A 10,826-nucleotide genomic window follows, 5' to 3' on the forward strand; every position below is an offset into this window, starting at 1 on the left:
ATAATTGGAAGCCTTTCCTCTCCAGGGCCCTTGCTGTCCCCATGGGAAGCCTCTCTTAGGAAATGCACTACAGCTTAGGACTGAGGGGTGGATTTAGAACTAGCTGGCCAGGCTAATGCTCAACAAGGCTCCCAGTCTGGAAATTCAGCCTCAAAATAAAGCATAAGTCATTTTGGCTTAATAGAATCCATTTCTTCTAGCTCTTCATGGTTAGATACTAAGAAGAACTGGCTTCCTTCCTGTGGAAGAAACAACCACATCTGTGAGAACCATCTATAAACACATGTGAATAGAGTCATCATAGATCCTTTAACTTTGTTTAAGTGTTAAAAAAAAGTGAAAATCACACAAAAAATTCCTGAAGGCCTCCCCCAGGATGTTACATTCATGTGCTAAATGTATAGAGGCAGGGAACTGGCCCAGAAAACCCTCCTGTTCATTTTTGGGTGTGTTAAAAGGCCAAGATGTTGGGCCCTTGAGTTTTGAACTCAAAGAAACTATTAAGAAGGATTCTGCCTTTGAAAGACCAATTAATCCAAAATTCAATAGCCAATCCCAGACTCCTAAAAACCAGGTAAGATCCATGGGGAGCCAGTGTTGTGTGGTGACATGAACATCAGCTCTGGGGTTCAGATCTCCATCCTGTCCTAATTAGCTATGACCTTGACTTGTAATGACCTTGGGAAAGTCATTAAGTTTCCCTCCCATACAAAAGGATGATAATGCCAACCACAAAATTAATGTAAAGACCAGATTAGATAATGGAGACGAAAACACTTCACACCCATTAAAACACTCCACTAGAAAAGTGTAATAGAAAAAAGAAGCCAGCCATATCTCTTGGGGGTCGTCATTTCATAATTTACAGGATGAGATGCTCATCCAAGGCCATGGTGATTGGTTGATAATGGATCATGATAGCAGTCCTGGGGTGTGGTGTTATTCCAACAGTGCTGAAATGGCCTATTAAATACTGAGTTTCTAATAATAAAGTGCTCAAGTATGCAAAAGATAGACTATTTTTTGGAATTATAACAAACTTAAGGTTATTCCCTGAAGTTATTTCCTTTTATGGGAGAAAAGAAAGGATAAAGTTGTGACTACTATGACTGAGAATAAGCCAAAGACCATGTAAGCCTCAAATTATATTGTGTCTCCATGTGGATTCTATCCATTAAGTGAGTCTTCTCAGAAAAAAAAAAGTGGAGGATGTGGCTCAGGAAAGCAAGAACTTAGTTGTACCTTTTTTCTTTGGCCCAGATAGAGTTTCAAACCACAACTCCACCAAGTGGCTCTTACTGACTCTAATGCACATTGTTATCACTGCAACATGGTTTTCTTCTGACTAACTCAACTTTTGTCTGGAAACCCTCAACTTGTGCTTTGGGGCGGAGGCAGAAGCCCAGACTCCTAGCTCCAGTGGACAGGTTATGATTGACCTTGATGAAGCATTAAGGTCCAGTTTCTCCTCATCAAGGACTGGTTAGGGATGTGATCCCACTTGTCTAATGAGAAGTAAATAGAAGTCAATCAAGCACTTCTGGAAAAACCATTTCTCCAATATCAATATCAATATCACTGAACTCCTGGAATGGTCTCATCCCAGACTTCTTGTTGTGGAAGATAATACTTTAGGAGAGTTGATTGCTCTGTTACTTACACTGCACTGATAGCTACAAACCAAGACCCAAATGGATAACAATCTCATAGTTTGATGCATAGATGGATTGCAGCTTCTCTTTAGTCATGGGAGTTATAACCCTCACTCTCCTATCCAAGAAAGTACATCTGACTCAATGTGGTGAGACAGATATTTGTGCCGTTAGTGGCGGATAACCTTGAATCTGTTCTCATTTACCAGACACAGCTGTTGACCACTGATCATTTGGATTAGTTGTTGCCTACACTCCACCAATTGTTACATATCTTTATCATTGACTGTGCATACATTTGACAGGATCTTAAATAATGCCACATCCGTATCACTGTTTTGAAAGAATCTGCTCTTGTCATCTCCCAAGAAGTCACCAGAAGCAAAGGAGATAAAACATGGAGGCCCTTTTAGCCAGATGCTGGACATCCATATCCCAGAGTTCCTGCCTTTCCTCCTGCCTGGACACACAACATGCACGGGCGTAATCACCAGAAGTCATTCTGCAACACCCTCCGCCTGCACACATATGCTAAGTAAACCTTGGTTCCAAGCTTCAGCTATAAGACCAAGAAAGGGTCAAGCAAATGGATGATGTTTAACCCTAAACCAAAATTTAACACTCAAGATCCTAAGTCAGTTATAACACCCTCCCCTTTCCCTGCCTAAAATGACCTCCAAGCCACATGGCACCCCCCTTTTTTTTTCTCTTTCTCTAGAATTTGGGTTCCTATGCTCTTCCACCATCTGCTTCTAAAATCTGGAGTCAGCTTGGAGGGTCCTATGATTCTCAACCCATCTCTGCTTCTAAAATCCAGAGTCGGCTTGGAGGGTCCCATGGTTCTCAACCCATCGTTGTCTGTGGCAGAGCAGGTAGGGCAAACCAGTAGCTCTCAGAATTTTTGAGGAGTGAAACTATGTTTTTCTTGCTTTCTTACTCAGAGGACCCAATTGTGAGGAAGTCAGGAGAGGGGACAGTCTAGTTAGAGCTGCCGTGTGAAGCTTTGATCCCATCCTCAAACTGAGAGTAGGAAGGGTTCTGAGAAATCCAACAAGCGGGGTCCTCCAGGAACTGTGGGGACCCGGCAACCTGGAGGTTCTAAGAGGCCTAGATCGGATGGGAGCTCCCTGTTACACGCTTTCACAAGACCTTGGCCTTCTCCTTCATAACACTCACATGGTATAATTAAATAGGGGCTTATTAGCTGTTTACCATCTGTCTCTCCGATGGACTGTAAGCTTATCACGGAAGCGGCCGTGCCTCTCTGGTTTCAAGTTGTACCCCAATGCCTAGCACAGCAGAACACACACTGGTGTTCCATGCACACATGCTGAGTGAAAAACAGAATCATTTGAAAACCCCTGGTTGTTGATCCAACTCATAGAACTGCTCAGAGAGGCTGAGCTGAACCCAGGCCAGGTTGCTCTTGGGCCCTTTGGATCCAAAGGTTCATTAAGGCAAAAAAGGATCAAAACAGATACCAAATAAGGACATGCAAGATAGTCACAGGAAACCAGGTCCAGCGCTGCGAGGGCTCCAGCGGAGGGGAATCACCTCACCGTTTCCCATTGTGTCACCAAAACACCGTTTATTTAGTCTTCCTCTGTTTTTGAACTTCAGGTCTCCTTGGGGAAATTTCAGCCCATTGTCCTCTTGCTCAATGCCTTCTCCTCTATCATTTCAGAGGACAAAATGGAAAGGTCCGGGAGTCAGATTGTTTTGCTACTAAATAGTTGTATGACCTCAAGCCAGTCCCTTGAAGTCCTCGAGGCTCTGTTTCCTTGTCTAGTCCAATAAAACTATTTCTACCACCCTTTCCACTCTGACATGCCATCATCTTTGACTTTTGGTCACCAGGCCAGGCTAACTTTGCACAGAGGGCCCTTCCTCTCTTTCTCTACTTCTGAGTGCTACTGTGTAGGCTCCATTCAACCTGAGCCTCCCAGCTGACCCATCAACCCTAGCAAAGCATCTGAGAAGCATCCCACCTTGTGCTTCTATGGATTTACCACCGCAAATGCATTGAGACCCATCTTGGCAGAGTGCCTGGTCCCCTGCCAGCCTGAATGAATTTTCATGCCTCAGGAAATGGCCACAACCAAGATGTCTGAGCCAGGACTGGGCCCTCCTAGATAAGCAGGGGATGGCAGGCAGCTCCCAGAAGGTTGGTGAGCATTCCAAAGAATACAGTTTCAATGATTGGGGTCATCCAGCAACAGGAGCCATAGATAAAGGCAAAATTCACCTCAGGTAATAATAGCACCTTGTAGTTTTACATCACGTGCTCCTGCCTACCAGCACAAAACACTTTCACACCAGGAGGCCAAGGTGGAGAGGTCTGGGGGAGGCAGAGGGATTATTATCCCCTGGTGGTTCACACAGTGTATTGAAGCATTAGACTGGAGCCAATAGCCCAAGGTCACACAATTAGGCTTTCACAGGATGGGAACTAGAGCAGAGTGTCCTAATCTTACCCAGGGGCTATTTCTAGTAGACTCTTGATGGAGCCTTTTGTTTATACCTTGGTTCTATCTTATCTTACCTGTCCAGGTAGGGAGACTATTTTTTTTCCCCTTGGGGATGAGTAGTAGGAAACTTGAGTGGCCCAAAGCTGGCTGGCCAGCCTAAGTTCAGAATCCAGATTTCTTGACTTTGGATGCTACAAGTAGGACCCAGTGGGGCCCGTCCATGGGAAGCTGCTATTTTTTTGCATTTGGGAGGCACAGCAGAGCTCCCGTGGCAGCTGAGAATGCAGAAGCTCCAGGGCTGATAAAAGTTGTAATTAACATGCAACGTACAACCCTTTCATCTTCAATGGCTTTTTCCCCATTAGCTTGTTATTCCTCCTATCACCCCCATGGGTGAGGCATCATTTTGTATTCTCGGTTTGCAGATGGAGAAGGCGATGCAGAGATGGCACCCTTTGCCAGGAAGCCTGGCCCTTGTTCAGAGGAGATTCCTGACTCCCAGCAACTAACTGCACTTGGGGTGATGGGAAAACAGAATGGGGGTGAATCATAAGAGAAGGCCCAAGCAACTCTCAGTAAGACTGTTTTTAGACTACTCTGAAAGGAGGTGGAGCTGACAGTGTGGCTAGTTGGCTACCTTCAGGAATGACTGAACTCCCAGAACATTCTATACTAACGATCAGAAGCATAAGCTGGAGAAAGCTGTTGCTCTACTATGGTGATAGCCCAGTGATATCACCTGGGGGTCAAATCTTCCATTTTTTTTTTTGTCCATGGCAGATATCACTAATGGATCACAGCACTCTCTGTAGCTGAGTCAAGGTTTGACTTCTTAGTACAGCACTTCAGAAAGCTCTGGGAGTCAGTAGGAAATGTCACAAGAGCTGACTTCTACTTGCTATGGCTGCTGAGGACTGTTTGGGATTCACTTAAACTGCCACTTTCTAACCCAGGTCAAGTTGTCAGGGTTCTCTCTCGACCGATACTGAAGCTGTCTTGCTTTGAAACTCTGTTAGCACTGACAGATGAGTCATCAGACTTCTGCACTAGGGAAGTTAGTAATGCAGTGCCACTATTAACCAATTACCTAGAATCAGTCCAACGCTATCCCTCATTGTTCTTCAATGTGGACTTTATTTATTTGTTTTTTAATATTTTTAGTTGTGGATGGACACAATACCTTTATTGTATTTATCTTTATGCAGTGGTGAGGATCGAACCCAATGCCTCACACATGCTAAGTGAGTGCTCTACCACTCAGCCCCAGCCCCAGCCCCAGCCCCAGCCCCAACATGGACTTTCTTATCCAGGCAGGCTGACCCCTCTTCTGTCCCTGATTCAGTCATATTAATTTCTCCTGCTTTAAACTTTTGGTCCATGCTCTATCCTGTCCTGGGGTTTCTCTCCTCTTCTGTATCCATCTTCTTTCCACATTCAAGTCATCCTCAAATTCTTGAAGCCTTCCCATATAGTCCCAGCTCAGGAAGATGTCTGGTTTTTTTGTTTGTTTGTTTGTTTGTTTTCTGATCTACCAACACTTGGTTATTTGCTCTTAGGTACAACTCTTTCACCTACTAAACTTCTCTTCTACTAAGCTGTAAAATTCTGAGGAAACTAGCTCTTCTACCTCCCCCACTTCTTTCCACAGTACCAATCACACCATACACTCTAATAAGCTAAAGGGGTCTGTTTGTCACCATTTTACAACTGGGGAAAGAGAAACAACCAATAAGGGAAGGACCTTGCCCTTGTCATCCTGTGTCTAAGGGAGAAATGCTAGACCTTGGCTGGGTATGTGTGGGTTCTCAATTCTCCTAAAATAATACTTGTGTCTGAATGATGAGCTGGAGATCCAGATGGCTGAACCACATTCAACCCTAATTGAGGGCATTGTATGTGACATGAGACCTGAACCCATCTGGAATTTAATTTCAACCCAAACCCATGGTCAAAGGATTCGTGATGGGTGTAAATTGGAAACAATCAGAATAGGCTGTAATCTGACCAGGATTTTCAGTGACTGATAGAAGACTGGAACCAGACAGAGGATTTAGCCTCTGACCCATTTAGACAAACTCCTCAGTAATAAAGTCTTTAGGCTCCTTTTTTTCCTCTGCCCACTTAGAGCAAGAGTTTCTCTGGCTTCCTGGGAAAACAAACAAACTTAGAGGGAGTCTGGGAGACTCTCCGTAGAAGCAGCAGCTCACCAACACACAGACCTGTCTAACTCAGAGCCTTGACTAAATTTCATATGTAGGTAGTATATATGTACATATATGGGTTTGTACTTTTGTTTTTCTTTTCTGTTTTTTCTTTAAGATTCTCATATTGTTTTTCCATAAGATACTAAAGCTCATCCTCTAAGTTGAGCTTTGGCTGAGTGTTGTGGTTCATGTTGCAAGGTTCCTTTAGGGAAGCTGAGAATTCAAAGGTGTTCCTGGAGCTTTAAGAGTGAAGACACCATCTTTTCTTTCCTTTATGAGCTGGCTGTTCTGACTTGGAGCAATGTTTTGCAAGGACAGTTTAAAGGACCTTGCATTTAGAACCTACAGGTAACTCTAGGCCTGGATTCCTGGAGTGTCAGCTGTGTGGGTGGGACATGTCAACTTTGCTGACCTGAGCTTCTTCAGCTGTCCACTCCCCAGGCGATGAGAGTGGAGGACTCTGGGCAACGTGCCTTCTCCCTCGGAGTCATTCTGGCTTATTGGCATTTATAGGGTAACTGGGTCCATATGCTTGTTTCTGGCATGGACCAATAATTCACTTCTGACACTTAATATAAACCAGACATCACATTTTTTTGGTACTGCATTATAATAGTGTTATTCTTTCCATTAAGTTTTATGAAACTGAGGTATTAGTGGGCCCACAGAATGGTGAATTTATAGAACAAAAGGCCTGGAAAGAACTTGAGAGATCCATTAGAATCCAGCCCTCTCATTTTAAACATGGAAAAATGGTGGTAAAGTTGGGTAAAAAAAGATTTTCTGAACATCACATAATGAATCAGTACTCAGAACTAAAATAGCACAATCATTTCTATTCTTTGGGTAATTTCTTTTATTTTTAGTTGTAAATGAACACAATACCTTTATTTTTTTTATGTGGTGCTGAGGATCAAACCCAGGGCCTCACATGTGCAAGGCAAGCACTCTACCGCTGAGCCCAAACCACAGCCCCTTGGGGTACTTTCTATGTACTAGACACATAGCTTTAGAAATGATGAACAAAATATCTTTCTTGAAGCTTAACAGTGCGACTGCCTGAGCTCATACTGCTTCCACGTAGGAGAGAGAGGAATAAACTGAAGTCTGTCTTGTTTTATAACCCTAACACCTCCATGCACCCTCCCACAAGGCCCAGCCTCCTCCTCTGGGCTATGTGGTTATATGGAGGTGATCCTTGGTTTGGAAGATTTTTAAATCATGGATTGAAAGAACCAACACTTTTTATATTTTCCTTTTAATGTAGTGACCAAAAAGCCAACATACTCTCTCTGAGCATATTGAAAATATGATTATGAGAGTCAGAGTTCATAATACATGAAACCAGGTTAAAAAATAAAAACTGAGGCAAAGAAGGAGCCAGAATTAAAGGAAAAGAATGAGCTCTAAACTTCCCCTATATTGCCTGATATGTCAAACCTCAAGAAGGATCCACTAAAACCTGAGACAGTGCTGAGAAAAGATATTTCAAGGTTCAAGAGTCATTACAAGAGGCATTAGAAAAAATACTTTTCCCCTGTAGAACATGAAAAAGAATTAGACCAAACCTCTAAAAATCACAAATGGTAAATGATGGGGATTGCTTTCCTAGTCAAATCTAGAAATGTTATTCATTCAACCATCTAAGTATTTATTTAGCACTTACTATAACTGGGGGGATATGCCAACAGCTGGGAGCTCTAGTTGTACAAAAATGTACCCGAGGCATGGGCTTTCCCCTAAGGGACTTTAGAGTCATTACAAGGCTAAGAGACATCCTTAGAACCTCTTTTTAACTGAAGGCATACCACAGAATCTTTATAAATTATCAGGGGGAACAACTGGAAGATCATAAAGGAAAGTGAAAGTTACTTAAGTTGCCTAAAGGTATGAACCTGACATATGAAAACAGCTAGTACCAGCACAGAGGATCCAGTGCAAAGGCAGTCTCCTGGGCAAGAGATTTCTTCTTCAAACTCTTGTCTGCATCTGTATGTTCGGGGCTCCTGTCCTCCCTCCAAGGTGTGGAGCCTGCAGCTCCCTAGTGGCTACAGGGCTGGTCATCTGAAGGCTGCCAGATGGGTGCTCAGGCCTTCTGGACTCTGGGTTTTGAACTGGGAACGTTCAGCATTGGCAACATTTGTGGCTGACATATAGGAGACACTCATTTAATGCTTTCATAGTTTACAAAGTGTGGGGCGAGAGGTATGGGTGAAAAAAACACTCTAGGTCAGAGGCTGCATGGAACTGTTCATTAGTCCCTGGCACCTTAATTTGCATAGTGTGAACACCTGTGAAGAGGCATTACGGTCATCACCCATGTCTTCAAGGAGATGAAGTACAACAAGGTGCTGCTTAACTCTCTGACTGGTGCATGGGTCCTCCCAGAAGGCACAAAGACCCGCTTGAGTGCACCCAAACCAAAACCCATGGGGAACCTTGGACACTTCCCTGTTCCCAGGTTAACTGCCTGGACTCTGTCTTGCAAACTAAATCAGATGTCCCCAAGGGGCTTTGCCTCCTGCCTTCCTGGGTGGCTTGTTTTTCATCCAGGGGTATGCGGAGAAAATTCACTTGCTCCATGATGTGACTGATGTTCACCTACTGGGCCAAACTTGGCTTGGGCTGAGTTCTTTATGCCCTGGAGGCGGGAAGCCTGACTCCTGACAGCCCCCTCCCTACAGTTGTAAGTGATAGAAAGAAGACCTTCGAACCTGGGGCTTTTAAACAGGCCAACATTTTGCTGCTATTCAGTTGGTTCATTTCCATTTTGCCCAATCTTGAGTCATGGTCCTAGCTGATGAAGAAATACCAATCAAGAGCCTTCACTTTTCATCCTGGTGAGAAATACTGATGTAACAGTGAACTCAATTCACCATCTTCTCCAGTCCTACACCCTCCCCAACATCCCATCAGTAAAGGAGTGTAGAACTTCCATGCAGGGATTGGAATGAATGAGCCACTCATCGTATGAATGGGAAGAGTTTTAATGATGACTTCTCCCCCCTTCATTTTTGCAATTCCAATTCTCTCCTCTGACATTGTGTTTGAAAAGGAAAAGCAAAACCAGCTCTGTGGGCATTATGATCCCACACACAACCAGATTCCCAAACAGTTTTTGAAAACAACCAGAATACTCCCAGGTAAAATCATCTAGGTTTGGGGGATGCCCTGAAATCTTAATATACCAGGAAAATCACCATCATTTTGACCGAGAGCATGAACTCTGTAGCCAGACCTGCTGGGTCTGAATCCCAGCTCCATCAAATCCCAATTGTGTGACCTTGGCCCAGTTACTTAAATTCCCCGTGCTCTGTTTCCTCATATGTATAAGAAATATAACAACAGCATCACCTTCATGAGGCTGGTGTGTGGTGAGTTAGCATACAGGAAGCAACTGGTATGTGCTAGCACATCGTCAGCACCCCGTGTTTGCTATTATTACCAACGGTGATGATGGTATCTCAGAAACATAGAACAAGCCACAAAAAAAGCAATTGCAGAAGATACAAGAACTCTAAAACAACAACATGAATTTTCAGCCACCACCAGACAAGACTTGCTGTGACACCATAGTAAATGCTCAAAATGACTGGTGATGAGCACACCCACACACACATACCAAAGTCTTGCAATTAACTTTTACTGTCAAAAGGTCGAGACCCTACTGAGGTCTGAATTAGAACAACATATATTCCATGTTTGTGTATTATGTCAAAATGGACTCTACTGCCATGCAGAACTAAAAAGAACCAATAGAAAATATTTTTAGTTAAAAAAAAGAAAGAAAGAAAAATTTTAAAAAGGTGAAGACCCAAGGCAGGTTTTAGGGATCTGAGTTTTGCAAAGCTGACTCAGTCCCTCCACACCCACCTGAGACCCATCTGCCCACACTTGCCCTTATGAAGGACACTTGCTTCAGGAGGACACACCCAGGCTCCCAGTGCACCCCAAACTCGGGGAGATCTGGTTCCATGAGTTTCTGTCCCCTGTAATACCCATGCACTCATTTTGTGCCCGAATTCCCGTCTGAGTCTCATGGGGCAGGGGACCCATGGGAAGGCAGGACTTGGCCCAGTTGTGGACAACTTCCCACTTGGCAAACTGGGAAGAGGAGGTCAGTGTGGCTCTCTGCCAGAGGTCAGGCTTCCCTGCACATGGGCATCTTTCCTGCAGCACCATCATGTTGGAAGGCAGCTTGATAATTCTCTCTCTCCCAGAGAGCCCCACAGGAGACAGCCAGAAGCTTCTGTGAAGCCCTCCAGCTTCTCTCTCAGCCACCACCACCTTTCAGAAGCAGGCATGGGGGTTAGGTTGGCCTCTCACCTGTGGATTCCACCCTCAACATGGAGGCTCCCAAATGGCCAGACCTCCACACTGGGCACTGCTGGGGAGTGTTATATTTTGAGGCTTCAGTTTGGGATTGGTGTCATCCTCTCCCTTTCCCTTCTTGGCCTAACCATCTATACAACCCTGCCCTCCCCGGCCACAGCAAGCAGCCA

The 10,826-nt window shown here is 44.2% G+C and overlaps 1 pseudogene; it reads right to left on the reverse strand.

The window, feature by feature from the left end:
• LOC143639944 (CD44 antigen-like) overlaps positions 1-10,509 on the reverse strand; it is a 75,082-nt pseudogene extending 64,573 nt beyond the window's left edge.
• Between the last annotated feature and the right edge of the window lie 317 nt (positions 10,510-10,826).

This window comes from Callospermophilus lateralis, unplaced genomic scaffold (assembly GCF_048772815.1).
Source record: "Callospermophilus lateralis isolate mCalLat2 unplaced genomic scaffold, mCalLat2.hap1 Scaffold_101, whole genome shotgun sequence".
Lineage (NCBI taxonomy): Eukaryota > Metazoa > Chordata > Mammalia > Rodentia > Sciuridae > Callospermophilus > Callospermophilus lateralis.